The 16,382-nt window shown below is 43.2% G+C and overlaps 1 protein-coding gene across 1 annotated transcript in view; it reads right to left on the bottom strand.

Moving 5' to 3' along the window:
- The window catches only part of LOC306973220 (cadherin-18-like), a 159,940-nt gene extending 143,789 nt beyond the window's left edge, over positions 1 to 16,151 (bottom strand). Inside the window, exon 1 of the mRNA XM_079570093.1 lies at positions 16,078 to 16,151. The gene's annotated coding sequence lies outside the window, so the exon portion shown is untranslated. The remainder of the gene's footprint in view (positions 1 to 16,077) is intronic.
- Positions 16,152 to 16,382: the final 231 nt, after the last annotated feature.

The raw sequence follows: 16,382 nt of genomic DNA, 5'->3' as shown, positions 1-16,382 counted from the left end.
CAGTGGTTCTGAAGTGGTGAGTCGGGACCAAAAAGTGGGCCACGGAAATTCAAATTTATGATATCAACTACATTATATCCTCAATGTAAAAAAAAAACTACAGAAACAGTTGCTAAGAATAAAAATATCAAAATAAAATATATTTAAAAAAGGGTTATTAAATGTTTAATCAAGTCAATGGACCTTTTCCAAAAACCCGCCCCTTTAGCCAATGTGTGCTAGCTCTAAGAAGTGGAGTTTATCATAATACATATGTACGTGTCAGTGGATAAGCACAAAACCTCACATCTGGAAAAACATCAGTTAGAAACGTGTGGCACGTTTCTTTATAACACCATCACAGTGAACGTTTCTCACAGGGAAACAGTCAATGCTGGAAAAAATGTGGGTGCTAAACAGGCAAGGCAGGCAACTGCCTGGGGCCCCAACAGTCAAGGGCCCCCATGTACCAACCCGTTATTCAGAAGCCTGCAGTAAACACTTCACAGTCCTCCCAATGATGTTGGTGGTGCAGTTACATCATCTCTCCACCACTGCTCTGTGGCGCTGTTCATCCTCATCCTGCTGCTGCTTTAGTGAGTCATGGTCCTGTGATGTTCACTTATAATGATCAGTGGACAGACTGTTTTACTCATGGCTCCACCAGATTATATTTCTAAAGTGAAACCAGTTTATTGTGACACTCTTCATGACCTAAAGAGGCTCAGCTTCTGTTCTGAGGGAAACTTATGCAGAGAACTGCATTATGGGAGTTGTCAGGTGACCCGCTCCTGCCCAAATGACGTCCTCTCTCCCAGTGCGCATTACACTGAGTGACCACCAGAGGGTCCCCTACCAACATTCTTGCTTTGGGCCCCTTGGTGCCCTTGCTACGCCACTGCAAACAGGTCATCACATCAGGTGTTCTTTCTGGAATTGTCATATTCTTCAAAATACTGGTACGTTGTTAACAAAGCCTGAAAGACTAGTTTCACTTTAGCCTTCCACTTGAAGTTAAAACTATGATTCTGTGTTATGAAGCTCAAATTTCTTTCTCTAATCCCATATTTTGAATTCACTCATAGTTTTGATCATTATTTTTAATCAGTGGCCTGTGTTTATCTAAGAAGAAAAACGTTTGAGCCAGAAATGGCCCCATAACATTGAAATTCCTGGACTGGATATTATTTGGTGTATTGGATCATTTAGGCACCGGGAGAGGCTAAAAGTCAGTGCAGGTACTGTTATTGAAAAAAATATTATTTTTGAGTTAGAGCAAATAATGACACTGGTGGTCTTGGGGTCATTTATGTGCAGCAGAATCTCATTCACTGCAGATCTGTGGATCCTGCATGTTTTCTGTGTTTGACCTTCTCTACAGATTTCATCCGTGCTTCAGATATGAAACCATTATTGTGTATCCATCCCATAGGACCTCCTTTACATGCACATTCACCAGACAGCAGCAGCTCTCCGTGTCAGCCATGTCAGTGAATACAGCTATAGGTTTGTCTTTAGCCTTTCATAATAACTACATTTAACCTCCAGATCCATAACTCTTTTTAACATACACTCCACAGGACCTCATTTACATGCACATTTTAAATTCATAGTTTAAGGAAGGTATTTTTACACAATGAATGGCCAGTACAAGGTGACACGACAAATGGCAACACGCTGACTAGAAATAAATCTACACAACACCATCTGCACTCTTTCTTGCATTGGCTGATCAGGAAACAATAACCACAAACATGTCCCGGTGGTACTAATCCTTTCTAAACTTTCAACAACACAATGCTTTCACTCTTAGGACTGAGACATTGAGACTCTTGAGACATTCTTGAGAAATCCCGTCAACCTCACTCCCTTTTCTTCCGGTCCAAACTGAGCAGTGGTTTAAATGAGCGGAGTCACATGACTTGGTGGGCCTCGGGCTGCAGCGTACCAGCTCCTACTGCGAGCCGCGACAGCCTCACAGCGGGCTCTTTGTGGCCTACACATACTGTACATGCAAGAGAAGAAGAGGGGGGCGGACCTCTAGAACATACAGCAAGTGTTTATGCTTATGTGGGAATAATACTTATTTATAAAACCATTTAACAGCTCAAGATTGTAATATTTTGATGCCTGCTTGTTGTATACATGCTGTGATAGTGCAGGCAAAGGTGCATGGACCTTTAAAACGCTCTCAGCAAGGCACAGCTTGGTCTAACAGTTCGTTCTATTTTTCTCCCTGTAATTGAATGTGTGCAGCGCGGGTGTGGAAGTGTGGCAGTACGTGGATGGAAGTGCGACCGATGGAGTAGAGACGAGAGGCTGCTGGAAAGGGGAAGGAAGCGGAGAGCGTTACCATGGGAACCAAGTGCTTTAGGTTCCAGACAAAAATCCAGGAAACATGCTATGTGTAAAGACTTTATAATAACTACACCTTATTTAGATCGAATTAATTGTACACTAACACTCAATTCATTAATTAAGTATAACTCATGTGTAAATACTACTCAACTACTACAGTACTTAATGCTTAACTTCTAATGAATAGCTTTGATTATTCATTAGTTTTTATTTCATGTGAAGTAATAGTTTTTAAATACTTTATTATATGATATATTTGACCATGACTGAGTTTTTGTAAAGTCTAGACTATTCCTGCTTTATTACATAGGCAAGGCATGTTTATTTATACTGTGCATTACAAGGTAACTCAATGCGCCTATATAGACTTTCTCAAAATGATAGTATGAGTCACACTTAAAGAATATTTCATGATGAATTAGGTGTTCAGGATTTATTATGGCCAAATACTATAGTGTATTAGTTATTATTAAGTGCTACCCAAAGTTTGTATTGAATGTTAAACTTGCATTAGGTCCAGAGCGGATATTATTGGTAATCATCTTAATCACTATCTTACACTAAAACAGCTTAAACTAAAGTAGTTTCACTTCCTGATTTTCACACAGTCTCACCGTAGACCCCTGCTGTTTCAATAAAGAGAGGAAGGAGTTCATAAATCTGAAGAGTTTGGGTGAGTTTAGTGAAGTTTGGCTTTTCGTACTCAGGCTCCCAGTTTTATAAATAAGGCCCAGTGAAACAAGGCTGTGTGTCTGAGCTGTAGCTTCCTCTAGAGCGGTGCCAAAGTGTGGCCAAAACATGACCAGATGTTTATGACTTTACGTTGACGAGACGAAAGTGGGAGAAAGTGGTTTGTCAGATCTGAACACACCCGCTACATGTACACAGAGCGGCGACGTCAGGTCACATGACCTCACATGCAGCAGGCTGTGCCCCCTTTTCCCCCTCTCTCCAGGGGCTGAGCAAGACTGACTGATATCTTTTATGATGTGATGATCAGAGGATGAGAACAAAAGTCATGTACACAATAACACTCCTGTCTTTTGTGGTATATAAGAGCTTAGCCAGCCTTAGTCTGCCTTCATCCCAGTTTCCACTTGTATTACTCATTGAAATTCATGTATTGAAACGTATTACTTTAATGAAAGTGAGTTAAACTTGACTATGTTTTTTGTCTGCGAAAACTTGACTAAAACTATCACATGACCAAATGTGACCAAAACTAAAAGTCATCCAGAAAATGACAACTAAAACTAAGAGCGCTGCCGAAAACAACGGTGGTTTATTTTGCATAGGTTTCCACCGGGTACTCCGGTTTCACCCACCACCACAAACATCTACAATAGACCATGATGACCATGATGTCTTAGTAAATGAATGGTGGTGGTCGGAGTGGCCGGGGGTGAAACTGTCCCATGTAAAGCACTTTGAGACCATCTCTGTGAACGGCTTTAGAAATAAAGTCCTTCTTTCCTCCTCCAACGTGAGACCACTTCACCACAGTCCGAAGCGATTGGCTCTTGTGAGACAACCAGTCTGCGCCATCGGCCCCTCCGACCACCACCAACAACTACATTCCTGGTGTTCTCAAACGGTCTCTCATCCAGCTTCCAAGGTCTGACGGGATTGGGCAGAGCAAAGGCCTATGGATTTTTATCTATCAAAAGAGTTAATGTCCAGCCCTGTTTGTCTAAAAGTCTTTTAAAGCAGTACTAAGTAACGTGTTTACCTGAATAAATCCTTTCCGTAGTCCCTCTGGAGGTAATGCAAGTGTTGATGGGATAATTGGGGGGTCTTTCATCTCCCCCTGGTGTCTCTGGCCAGAAAACCACCATTGCAACTTGACTGCTACCGGACCGGAGCCACCAATACACACTAATGGAATCACGAAGAAGAAGCTAACATGCTAACAGGCAAAGCTAACTGCAGGCTGGCACCATTTAAACAATATTTACAGCCAAGTTTGAGTGAAAAAAATTATCTCCAGTGTGTGATTGGACGTACAACATCCCTCTCTTCCTTTGTCTTTTCCGTCAGCGTAGAATTTACTCTCACGGACAATTAATGAGTAGAAAAACGCAACATACTCCGACACCTGCAGTTGCGCTTATGGCCTCTAGGGGCATGAGTTACTTAGATGCACATTTTGTAAAGCGCTCACATGGGCCTCAGTCTTATACTCTTAGTTTACAATTATGTGCATTTATGGTCTAAATAGACATTCATCCATCCCATCAAAGTGAGAAGCAGTCATACCTGCCTCCCTCTATTGCCTGGGGATCCTATTTCACCTCTTTTCATGCACAGCACACGCCTCCCTCCAAAACTCTGAAGTCCTCTCTCCGCCACTGAGATACGCATCCAGCATCGCCCAATCAGTCAAACTCATCCGCAGCCTCCCTTCAGTGCACTCCCCTCCAATTAGCATCATAATTAGCCACACTGCATGCTAATCCGCAGCTAATTTGCCGGATAGATCTCCCGACAGTCAGAAAGCAGCGTGTGGCGAGTCCTTGGAAGGCTTCCTCTTTGATCAACGCGCACTGTTTTCTTAAACGCAGCTGGTGGTGGGGATAAACAGCCCAGCGTCGGTCTCATGGTGAATTCAGTTCTTAGATTAAAACACACACACTATTGTCACATCAGTGTAGGCTGATTTCTGCACAGTTCATGGCCAGGGAGTCGGTCTTGGTGGATTATGTTCACATACTGTGATATGAAATTGAGATTGATCTATGTTAGAGTTTCTTGTCCATGAGCATTAACATGGACTTTGTATAATTGTGGCTTTCGGGCACTTCAGTGCTGATGTTTCACTTTCTGGAACTCCGTGTGTATGGAAAGAACACTTGTGACAAGGTGTATGTTGGTTTGGGGTTCTTTGGTCTTTGGAGTGCCCCCTGCAGGCAGAAGTGGAAATAGCCAGTCTTTATGTGAGACACTGCAGGTAAATACTTTAGAGATGTCATGTACGACAGGTTTTCTGCCATTTGATGTTTTCATATAACATTGTAAAAACTGACGATATTGACAACATCTGGATAATAGATAGACCCAGGTTTAAATTCTTGGTTTCATTTCAGTGTTGTTGATATATTTTTTAGGATAGGATTCACCTATTGCACATGTTTTTAGTGCTAGTGGAAACTAGTGCTGTCTCCCAGAAAGGAAATGACCATATTTGGATTACAGCGTCATTTCAGTCGTCTTCCTCAGTACACGAGGAAACAAAACATGTCAATGTGATGTTGTACTTAATTCCTGGATATGTCCAAGTACAACAAGCGAGAAAACGTCATAAAATAATTATCATACAGGGTGATTTTGGTCCACTTACTTAAGCTAAATAAAAAACTATTCCAATGTAAGTAAGTAAGTGCTTTATTGTCATTGTACAAGTGTACAACAAAATAGTGTTCAGGTGTCCGTCCTGAGCCATGCTTCCTGGCTGCCCTCTGTCTCCTCTGATCCTGGGTTTGTTCCTGTTTCAGAACGTGATGTCCTGCACTGGTCAGCTCCACCACCTCCTTCTGCTTCCTCCTGCACAGCTCCCTCCGCTGCACCACCGTCTTTCACAGGTCTTAGTTTAAGTTTAAGTTTTAAGTTATACTGTATTAATCTCTGTAGAGAAATGTGTTCTCTGCATTGGACCCATCCTCAGTGTCTAATGGGGCGACCTGTAGGAGCAGTGAGCTGCCAGCATGGGCTGGTGCTCGGGGACCCATCTCCATGATGTGGAGCCAGGCTGGTGGTCAGAAACACCTGGCTGGAGGATTAACCTATTGCACATGTTTTTATAACCTACCACAAACCTACGCAGACACGGGGAGAACATGCAAACTCCACACAGAAAGGCTCCGTCTAGGTGGGAATCGAACCTGGGACCTGCTGTGAAGGACGAGTGCTAACCACTGCGCCACCTCACTCAAGGTGACTATATTTTGCACCTTAGATCTGACTAGTGAACTTTATGATCAGCTTGAAACAAGACATGATATTGGACTGTATAGAAAAAGAATGCTATTGTGGAGAGCTGTTATGAAAACAGTATGTTTTAAATGAGCGCTGGTTGACAGTTGAGTTCCATCGCAATCCATCCTAACCCTCGGGACATTCTCTGACTCTGTCCTGGTGCAGAATCCATGGAATCAAAGTGTGCCTGGCTCATTATCTCTCATTATATTCCTGAACTGTGGATTCAAGTTGCGCATCGCGGTCAAGATGACCCACCACATGTCAAGCCAACTCACGTTACACTATTGAAAGCCCCTCCCCGGAGCTGTGACGGGAACCATCTCAGACACAGCGGCAGTCGCTAAAACGCTCTCCGGCATGAAGAATTTACACCCCGCGCTCGTAGTGAAGCATTAAGTACAATGGGGACTGCAAGTGGGAACACAGGGTAAAAAAAGTCACTTCAGTTGCAATCAGGTGACGCTCACAAAGACGATGTTACAGGCGCACGTGGCGACGTAAGGAAGAGTTCAGTCGAGTAATTAACCTTCACAAACAAGTATGGTCACAGGTTCAGTGCCCGGGTGCGTTTCACCTGGGCATAACACTTTTTCTCCGAGCAGCAGATGGAAGAAAAGTCATGCAATAAAAGAATTCTCGCTTTTGGACACAAACATACATCAGTGTTCCAGAGCAGATGGTGCTTTCAGAGGACAACAGGAGAGCGGACTGATACTGGAAAGATGTCACAACAACATGTGGTGCAGCAGGTTTTCGCTCACTACCGAGGCCTGACATTTAACGGTCACTAAAGAGTCTAATCTAAGAGCGATTTCAGTTTCTTAATGCTAAAACCACGGCAACGGATGTGGGAATAGAATCTATCTGGCAAAAAACTGAGATGAAGCCCAGAAATGAGGTTCACTTTATGGGTCTTACTCTTTGTTTGTCCACTCCACCTGTATCGGGATTTATTCAGATGCTCGGTGTAGGGCCATTTTTCTTCACCGTCCAAAAAGGGCCGGACCCTCCAATTGTCGCTAGAAGTTGAAGCATCACTTTCTACAAATGCCAGTGTATGACCTAAATGGGTGTTCAGAAACGTTAAAGGGATTGACAATGTTTTTCACATTTCAAAAGCATTTTAACCTCTTAACCCCCACCTGAACCGAGCACATTTTCTCCATTTTGGCTTTACCCAAATCTAAAAGCTTCTTGAAGTGTCAAAATAGCGAGGATGAAAGGCAACAAAGAAAGTGACAAAAAAAAAAAGCGGCACAAGTAAAGAGTAATGAAACAGCAACAGAAAAGCGACAGAAAAGGGACAAAAAGTGAAGAAAATGCAATCAAACCGACATAAATAACTGACAAAAACGCAAGGCCAAAGGAACCCAGGGTGCTGAGGGGGCTGAAGCACCCCCTGGTGGATAGTTTGGGAACAGCAGGCAATGTTAATAAATAGGAAATATGCGCAGAAAAATATTGCTAAAATATCTTCCCACTGCTCTGCAAAAACATTACAAAAAGGCGTCAAAAATTTGATCAATAACGCTGCGACAATGCGACAAAAAAGTCAGTTTTGCAGGTCTTAGCTTTCAAATGAGGTGTTACACTGGCCAAGCTCTCCAGTCGAGAAGCTTTTAGATTTGGGTAAAGCCGAAATGGAGATAATGCGCTTGTTTAGAGTGGGGGGTAAGAGGTTTGGATAATATTCCTAAAAATCATCTTGAGGGCCCGAGGCTTCATGGTTGCCTACCACTGATGTAAAACGTCCACTCACAGCGTCTAGTCCCGCCTGTATGTGGACGAGGATCGCGAGTAACCAATCAGAGGGCTGTGTAAGGCCAACTGAACAGACAGAGGAGCCGGCGGCGCAAGAGCAAACACTCATGCTCTTATTTCTCACACAGGGAGAGAGGAGCCACTTTGTTGTTCCAATTTAGCGTGGGAAATTTCATAAATGCGTGAGAGTACGAGACAACAGACAAAAGCATGAGACTCGCGCTCATTGTGTGATAGTTGACAGCCCTGAAATAATAAAGCTTTGTAGAAGTAATGAGCTACATGCACAGTGTCCACATTTCAGCCTGGACAATAGGAAGTAAGATCATCCTGTCCAGTACTTCCTGGACAGTATATTAGCAGGGTCCCACACAAATAAAGAGAGAGCTCAGGATTTGGGGTTATTGATGGACAGTCACTGCCTCGTGTTACAAACATCATGTTCGCTGTGAATCCTGCCCCAAAGGAAACGCCAGTGGTTGTAATGGAGCTTTTATCTTGCGAGCTAAAGGCTAATGTTGAATAATGATAATATTAAAGACGGTTTACTTGGAGTATCTCTTGTTTGGAACAGGTGTGTAAGAAAAGGCATGAAGGCCAAACGTAGAACAGAAAAAAATGACTTTACAAAGCCATTAACTGACAATGTTTTACTATATACTGTTTTCGGCCTCCGCTCCTGCTAGATGTTCACTGTTACGTAGACGCTCACTGTCTCCTCTTTGGACATGGGTTATTCCACTTTTTCACCTTTTGACAAACACCCAAACTTAGGCTGTGTCCGAAACCATCAAATTATAGCCTCTAAGCACGAACACCAGCAGCTAATCCTTAACCTTTCATGGGGTCGACTGTTAGATCTCTATGCAGTTAGTGAACTAGAGATTCAGCAGCATTTTCCCAATTCGACCGTCCTTATCCAGGAGAAGGGAAGTGACATCACCAACAGCTGTTTTTCTTCTTCTTTAAAGTTATTGGTGGAGTGCAGGCCAAACAAAAGCGCATGTCGCCCCCTAGTGTACAGTGTCCAACAACAACAACATAGTGTCAAAACAAGGACATTTAAGGCAAAAAAAAAGAAAAGGAAATCCAAATGAGCCATACATTTCCCTTTAGCCTTATTTTATCTCAGCGGCTGTTTCATAAAGCTACAGTAGATGATAGAGTGTATGATAGAGTTATGATAGAGCTATGATAGGCGCCTCTTTAACACACTGACATGTGACTGAGCTGTGATGACGACAACATGTATCCGCTCACGAAATCCTTCCCAGCTGGTGTCTTTTTGGGAGTCCATTTTTCACAGTAGAACACAATAGTTTTTTTCCTGATCAGAGTTGGGCAAGTTACTTTAAGATTGTGACATTCTATATTAGTAGTTACAGTCTTACAATATAATGTGTTTGTATTGCATATTACTGTTTCAAAAATGTAGCTGACTTACTCTACCTTCAGTTGCTTAACACCTTTGGCAAGATATGGACTGAAATGGTAGTGATGCCACCGAGCAGGGGTGCAGTCAATCCTTCCCTTTCCCCATTCTCTCGTGTTTGTTTCGACGTTGGCTACAAGCTCCTGCAGATCTTACATACACCAGAATCCAACTTGATTTGGCATGCTGCATTTTATTTGGGGAGTTACGTGTATTGTAAGGACTACTTTATTACCATATTGTGCAAAGGCGTAGGTTTGGTGTTGCTATTGGTGGGGACACTTAATGCAAAGATAATGCCTCCAGACTTGTCAAACATCGTCACATGGCCATATTAATATGATCACACTTTGTTGTAGTTGTTTTGTTTTTGTTACTGAAAATCAGTCAGTAAACTCCCCGTGTTGCCCCTCCCCTCACTGTTGCGCTCAGGGAACATGGCACAGAAGCCGCCCTCCTCTCTTCTCCCACTTAACTTGTTAATAAAATAAGTTATGGAACGAGCATGCCACCCATTTTCTGACCGTTCCGAACATCCGACCTAAATAAACGAGAAACGTTGCGTCTTTCCGTCGGACACATAAATGCATCTCGCGTAATAAGGCTCCATATACAGACAGAAGCTCCGTTACAACCCGAAAATATGCATTTCTACGCAAATATTTGACCAATCAACACGAAACAAAAAGTGTTTCGATGCCGATCGTCCTTTCCCAAGCCTAAAGTGCCACATCTGAGTCAAGTCTTTGTGAAAGATGTGAATGAAGTTGGTGGGGACAACTTGGCCATCCTGAAATATTGGTGGGGACATGTCCCCATGGTCCCCACGCAAACCTTCGCCCATGATATATTAAGTATTATGTTATATACCTTAGCTACTGAAAAAAGTAATGCATTTTTGTAACTTGTTGCTTTTGTTATGTCAACACTGATTCTGTAGCAACAAATGCAATGTGTGAAATAGTGGAAATAAACAAACTAAATAAACTAAGACCTATTCAGCTGAGGTTACAGTTGTTCTAGGACAGGGGTAGGCAAGTTTACATCGTGGAGGCTGATTTGCATCATGGCTTAAACACCCAAGGGCCGACCCTCAACGTTGTAGCCTAAAGTAAAAAACTATTTTCTGCAAACGCCAATGTTTTACATCAGTGGTTCCCAAGTGGCTTTGGGATCCACCATTACCCTCGGATGACAAGCCGAGGACCCAAATAAAACTGTAATTTGTCATATATTGTATAAAATATTGTATTTTCCACACAAGTGTTTGTTGAACAAGCAGTAGATTTCCCACTAAGACAGAAATGATGACAAAAACAACCCAATAACATTTTAACAGACACAGTTAGTGTTTCCGTGCAGCTTCAGATGGAAAATATTGAATAAAAGCTCCCTATAGACTCGCGACCCACTGAAAATGATTCCCTGACCCACTTTTGGGTCCCGACCCACCAGTAGAGAATCACTGTTTAACATTATATATGACCAAGAGGACAAGAGGACATTTTTCAAAAACTGACACTATTTCTCGCATTTTTAGAATATTTTAAGGTATTTCATCTCTTATTTGCATAATAATATTCCTCAAAATCATCTTGGGGGCCAGAGGTTCTGGGCTGGAGGGCTGGATTTGGCCCCCAGGTCTGACGTTGCCTACCCCTGTTCTAGGAGATAGACTGTAATGTTTGAGTGGCATTGGACCGACCTGTCAGGAGCAGGGACACTACGCCAGATCCTACCATCTACTTCAATGTCAGCCCTTGTCTTGCCAGTGTATTTGTAACTGTATGTCACATTGCGAGGGCATGTGTTTGAGGAAGGAAGAGGGCAATGTAATGTTTGTGACGATTGAAAAGCATTCCTACATCAGCAGTTGTAGCGTCATGTGCAGAGAGGTCTGATCACTGTGATGCCCTGGTGTAGTCACAGTGCCAGTGTAAATGAAGCCGTAGTGTAGCTGATGTTAGTCCACTCCATTAGACAGCCACTGGCGTGTGACATCAGCTGCATTAGCACAGACTCAATGAGCTGGGAACAGGCGGAGCTCACAGGAGGGCCATGTTAACCTTTGTTTAAAAGATTCTTTTAACAACATCATTTCACGGAGTATATCACACATCTGTGGGCACAGAATGTGGATGGGCACGCTGTAGTAATCCATTAGGAGCCTTTTTCCTGTTTGCTTAGTTAAATGGAGTTTACAAGTTACTGGTGGGACTCGATTAGAAACTTTATCTAGAGTTAATAATGGCGAGAGGTGAAGAGAGGTCACTTTGAAGGCTCATTTAAGCTCCCATTTTGGACAAGAATAAAACTGTAGTAGTGTAGCTACTGTCACTACATTTATGCTTCCATACGTTTCTAATGTCCAGCCTGCGTTATCGAAATTTACCATCAGAGGAAGTGTGTCAGAAAATGCAAACTGAAGAAGAGAGACGACAATGAGGTAAAGATAAGATAAGCCTTTATTGATCTCACAATGGAGAAATTCACTTGTTACATTCAGCTCTCAGAAACACTCAGGGTGTGCAAAATACACAGGAAATGTGCAAACACTTAAGTAGTAAATAGAGGTATCTTATATACAATGACTACCAAAAAGTATAAACATTAAAAAGTTCAAATAAACAGACTATATATTTTTTTTTAAAGTCAGTATTAGCAGTGCAGGTTTACAGTCATAGTGCAAGTAGTTATGTTATACTGCATTAATCTCTGTAGATGAAGTGACGTAGATACAGAGATTATTGCATGTATTTTTTGCAAAGGGTTTATTGCACATGTTACTTTACAGTCTTGTTGTTCAGTCTGACAGCAGTGGGGATGAAGGACCTGCTCCTTCTTGCACTGAGGGTGTCTCAGTCTTCCACTGAAAGAGCAGCTCAGCTCCTCTAGAGTGCAGTGGGTGGGAGTTGTTGTCCATGATGGAGGTGAGCTTGGCTACAATACTCCTGTTCTTCACCCCCTCCACAGAGTCCTGGGGCAGCCCAGGACAGAGCTGGCCCTCCTGTTCTTGTCCCGCTCTGTGCTGCCCGGGGCCCAGCACACGGCAGCGTAGTGGAGAGCAGAGGCCACCACAGAGTCATAAAAAGTCCTGAGCAGAGGCCTGCTCACTCCGAAGGACCTCAGGCTCCTCAGAAGGTGGAGGCGACTTTGGCCCTTCTTGTACAGGGCGTTGGTGTTGTGGGACCAGTCCAGTTTATTGTTGAGGTGAACACCCAGGTACTTGAAACTGTCCACCTCCTCAATGTCCTCCCCCTGGTTGTTCAGCGGTGTGTGCGGTAGTGGCTTCCTCGTGAAGCCGATCACCATCTCCTTCGTCTTACTGATGTTCAAGCACAGGTGGTTGCGCTCACACCAGTCCAGAAAGTCTATGATGACTGACCGGTTCTCCAGGTCGTTCCCCTTAGACACACAGCCCACGATGGCGGAGTCGTCGGAGAACTTCTGCATATTACAGCTGTCCACCAGCTATATGTTGGACTTCACATACAAGATGAAGAGAAACGGTGAGAGGACGGTGCCCTGAGGGGCCCCGGTGCTGCAGACGACCACCTCAGAGTCACAGCTGGGCAGCTGCACGTACTGTGGTCGGTCCATGAGGTTGTCGATGTTCCATGCAGTGAGATGTTCATCCACTAAAAGCACTAGAGAAGTCTCGCAGCATCACAGCGCCCTCTACTCCGATGTCAGGCCTGTAGGCAAATCCAGAGATGTTCTTCAGTCCCCTCCACACATTCCGAGAAACACTGTACCTTCCGGGTCGGTACACACACAGGTGAGGATGCTTACCTTTACCATTCTAACCTATTTGTGTCAACTTGTGTGCAAATAATCATCAGGGTATGTCAACTTTTGATCAGAGTCATTTTGATAGTTAATTTTGTCATTATGATTTAAAAAGATTCAACTCAGTTGTTTGACCATAAATTGCCTCATACTAACTATCAGTGAAAAAAAAAAATGTGTTGCTTTCATATTCTGTGAAAAAATCCAATCAATGTCAAATGATCAGAGGAAACATTGGTTGAATTGGCACCTGCTCCAACTGAAATAGAATGCAATTACATGAACGCAACCTTTGCAATGATGGAGTCTAATTACTTCAGGCCTTCCACTGTGGGGATGCTTTGTAAGCAAAGACGTCCTGGCCATGTTAACTGTAAACTCCAGGAAGCTAAAAATATGCATTTGTGGCAACAGTCACAGAAAGCCTAGACCACTTCTCTTGTTTCTAGGTTATCTTTCCTTCTACTTAAGTTCACACAAAACATACGCTCTCATTAACTGCACAACTGCACGATCCCTCACCTCATCGGACAAACATCACACACACTGCCTTTTCCTTTCCTATCTAAATGCACGCCTTGTTCTCATCCGTGTTCCACAGAGCAGGCTTTGTTTACACCAGCAGGAGGCTATAGTGCCACCTACAGAAATGAACGACAAAGTCCAGGGATCAAGATGCATGGAAAGACATACTAGACATACTAGTTCTTGTTAAAACTAGGCCTAGTGGTGTCAAATTTGCATAGAAATATTGAAAATAATTCAAGACGGTCCGAAAACGGTGGCCAATTGTTTAAGGAAAAACCCATGCAGCAGAAAAGTGACAAAGTGAATGGTCCTCTTTCCTCTAGTGGGAGATCAAGTGTCGATACCTTATCAAGTATCACAATACTTTCAATACTTTGTTTTCCCCCAGGCACTCCTTTGCTTTTCCAGACCTTCTTACCTGAGCTTAGACGAGTTGATGCGTACCTGTCTTGTCTTTGTGCGTGCCCTCAGTCGCGCAAAACAATCAGAGATGTTGTTAGCATTTGGCCTCTCCCAATGTATTCCTATAGCTCTATACGGGGGTGAAGTTAGAAGCTACAACGCTCTTCCACGGGCACAAAGACCAGACAGGTACGGATCAACTCGTCTAAGCTCAGGTCAGAACATATCTCAGAATGGAAAAACGGTGGCCTGTTCCTTTAACACTTTTAACACATTTGGTTTTTAAACTTTGGACACATGACTGATTCATTTTAAGGTAAACACTTATAATGACTTACTGTATGGCCAGAAGTATCGGATTGGCCCCTGAGTATCGCAATATGTATTGGATCGTGACAAAACTGGATCGTCCCATCCCTATCAATTATATCTATTGATTAAAAGTATTGGGAAATATTCAACAAGGATCCAAGGACTTTTCTATATATCCTCAGCTACATGGCTATTAGGTTACATTAACACATGTCAAGATCCACCCAAGGAGGACAAGCCACTACCCAAATATGACTTGGACTTGAAGAATATTATGTAAAATATTGTCTTTTCCTCAAACATGGTTGAACAAGCATTGGATGAAGGATGAAAACAATCCAGTAACTCAGACTCAAGAAAAGGTTCTATACTTTTTCTGTACATTAATATTAAAATAAATGTTTTCCAACCCACCAGTTGGGAACCATTGCTTTAGATGGCCCAATCATAGTTTCTGTCCCAGCTTTCATTAACCCTTTAGGTGCTAGATTTTTTTCAAAAGACAATAAAGTGGTGTCACTGCACTGTCATTAAGAAATATAAACTTCATCAGTTTCTTTTATTAAAAAAAAACACATTCAAGTGTCTTAATAGTCTTGCTCCTGCTGTAATGTGTCAGTGAAACAGCATAATGGAGTGAGCCCCAGAGCTGGAGTCAGTGGTCACTGCAGAGGAGCTGCTCTGGGTCAGTCTGTTCTCAGTGAAAGAGACACAGTTATGGAACTCTCCACTGGAGCTAAAGTCCCAGATGGATCTTAGACGTTTCTCACAGAAGCTGAAGCTCTGGCTAACGAACAAACAAAAGTGTGAGCGCTGAGCTGTATGGATGAACTTGGGAAGTAAAGTGGTCAGTTTTCTCTTCTCTTCTTTAATAAATAATGCATATATAGCGCTTTCTTGTAATTGCACTGCATGATGCTTGTTACTGTTGCTTTCCGTCGTTCTATTCTAATCTATACTTTTGACAAATGAGCCCCATGTAGCCTACATAACATCAGCACCTAGTCGGTGGCAACGTTTTCTTGGAATGCCCCTGTCAAGTAAATAATTTATGTCAGTACATCAGTCAGACTTTTACGCTCAAACACTCAAAACTCACACTACCTTTTTTCTCATTCTCGAGTAAGTATTTGGGCCACCACTTTTTACTTCTACTTGAGTAAAAGGATCATATTCTCACTTGAGTAAATATCACCTCTGACAGTAATACACTTAAACAGTGTGATCCCCTTCTGTTCAAATCATCACATTACACATCACGTACGGCAACAAAAGGAGCAACTCAGGAAATCGCTGATACCGGTTTCCAGCAGCATCCGCATGCTGCACGTACAGTAGAAAGTATCGCAACACACATCATCATTTCAAACAGTCAAAATCTGCCATATCTTCCATATGTGTATCCCATGTTAGCGACACGACAAGTCCCCGATATACAATCCTCCCCTTTCTCCCCCTTTTCCATCCAGTTTTTAGTTGCCAGGGCGCACGCATCGCTCTAGCTTTAGACCCAATGCAGACTTTTTTTTCCATTTATTTACCTCAGTCAGTCGCAGCAGTAGAAGGCATCGCTGGCATGAGTGCGGGAGAGAACATAGCCACGGCGTGTGCGAAGAAGCGCCAGGCGTCCCCGTCCCCGTGTCCGTTCGTATGATCGCCTGCCTGTGCGATCCGTTTACTGTCTCTTCCTCTCCCCTCTCCTCTGCTGCTGCTGCTGCTGCTCCATTCGCTGGGTCTAAGCCGCGGACTTCCACACACACGCACACACTCCCCCCCCACACACACCCACCCTCCGAACATCCCCACCCTCCCTTGCTGCACGCCTGGCTGCTGCAGTGGCAGGGGT

Source organism: Gobius niger, assembly GCF_951799975.1.
Source record: "Gobius niger genome assembly, chromosome: 13".
Taxonomy (NCBI): domain Eukaryota; kingdom Metazoa; phylum Chordata; class Actinopteri; order Gobiiformes; family Gobiidae; genus Gobius; species Gobius niger.
Note: the sequence above shows the minus strand (reverse complement) of the source record. Positions and strands in the feature narration are given on the sequence as shown.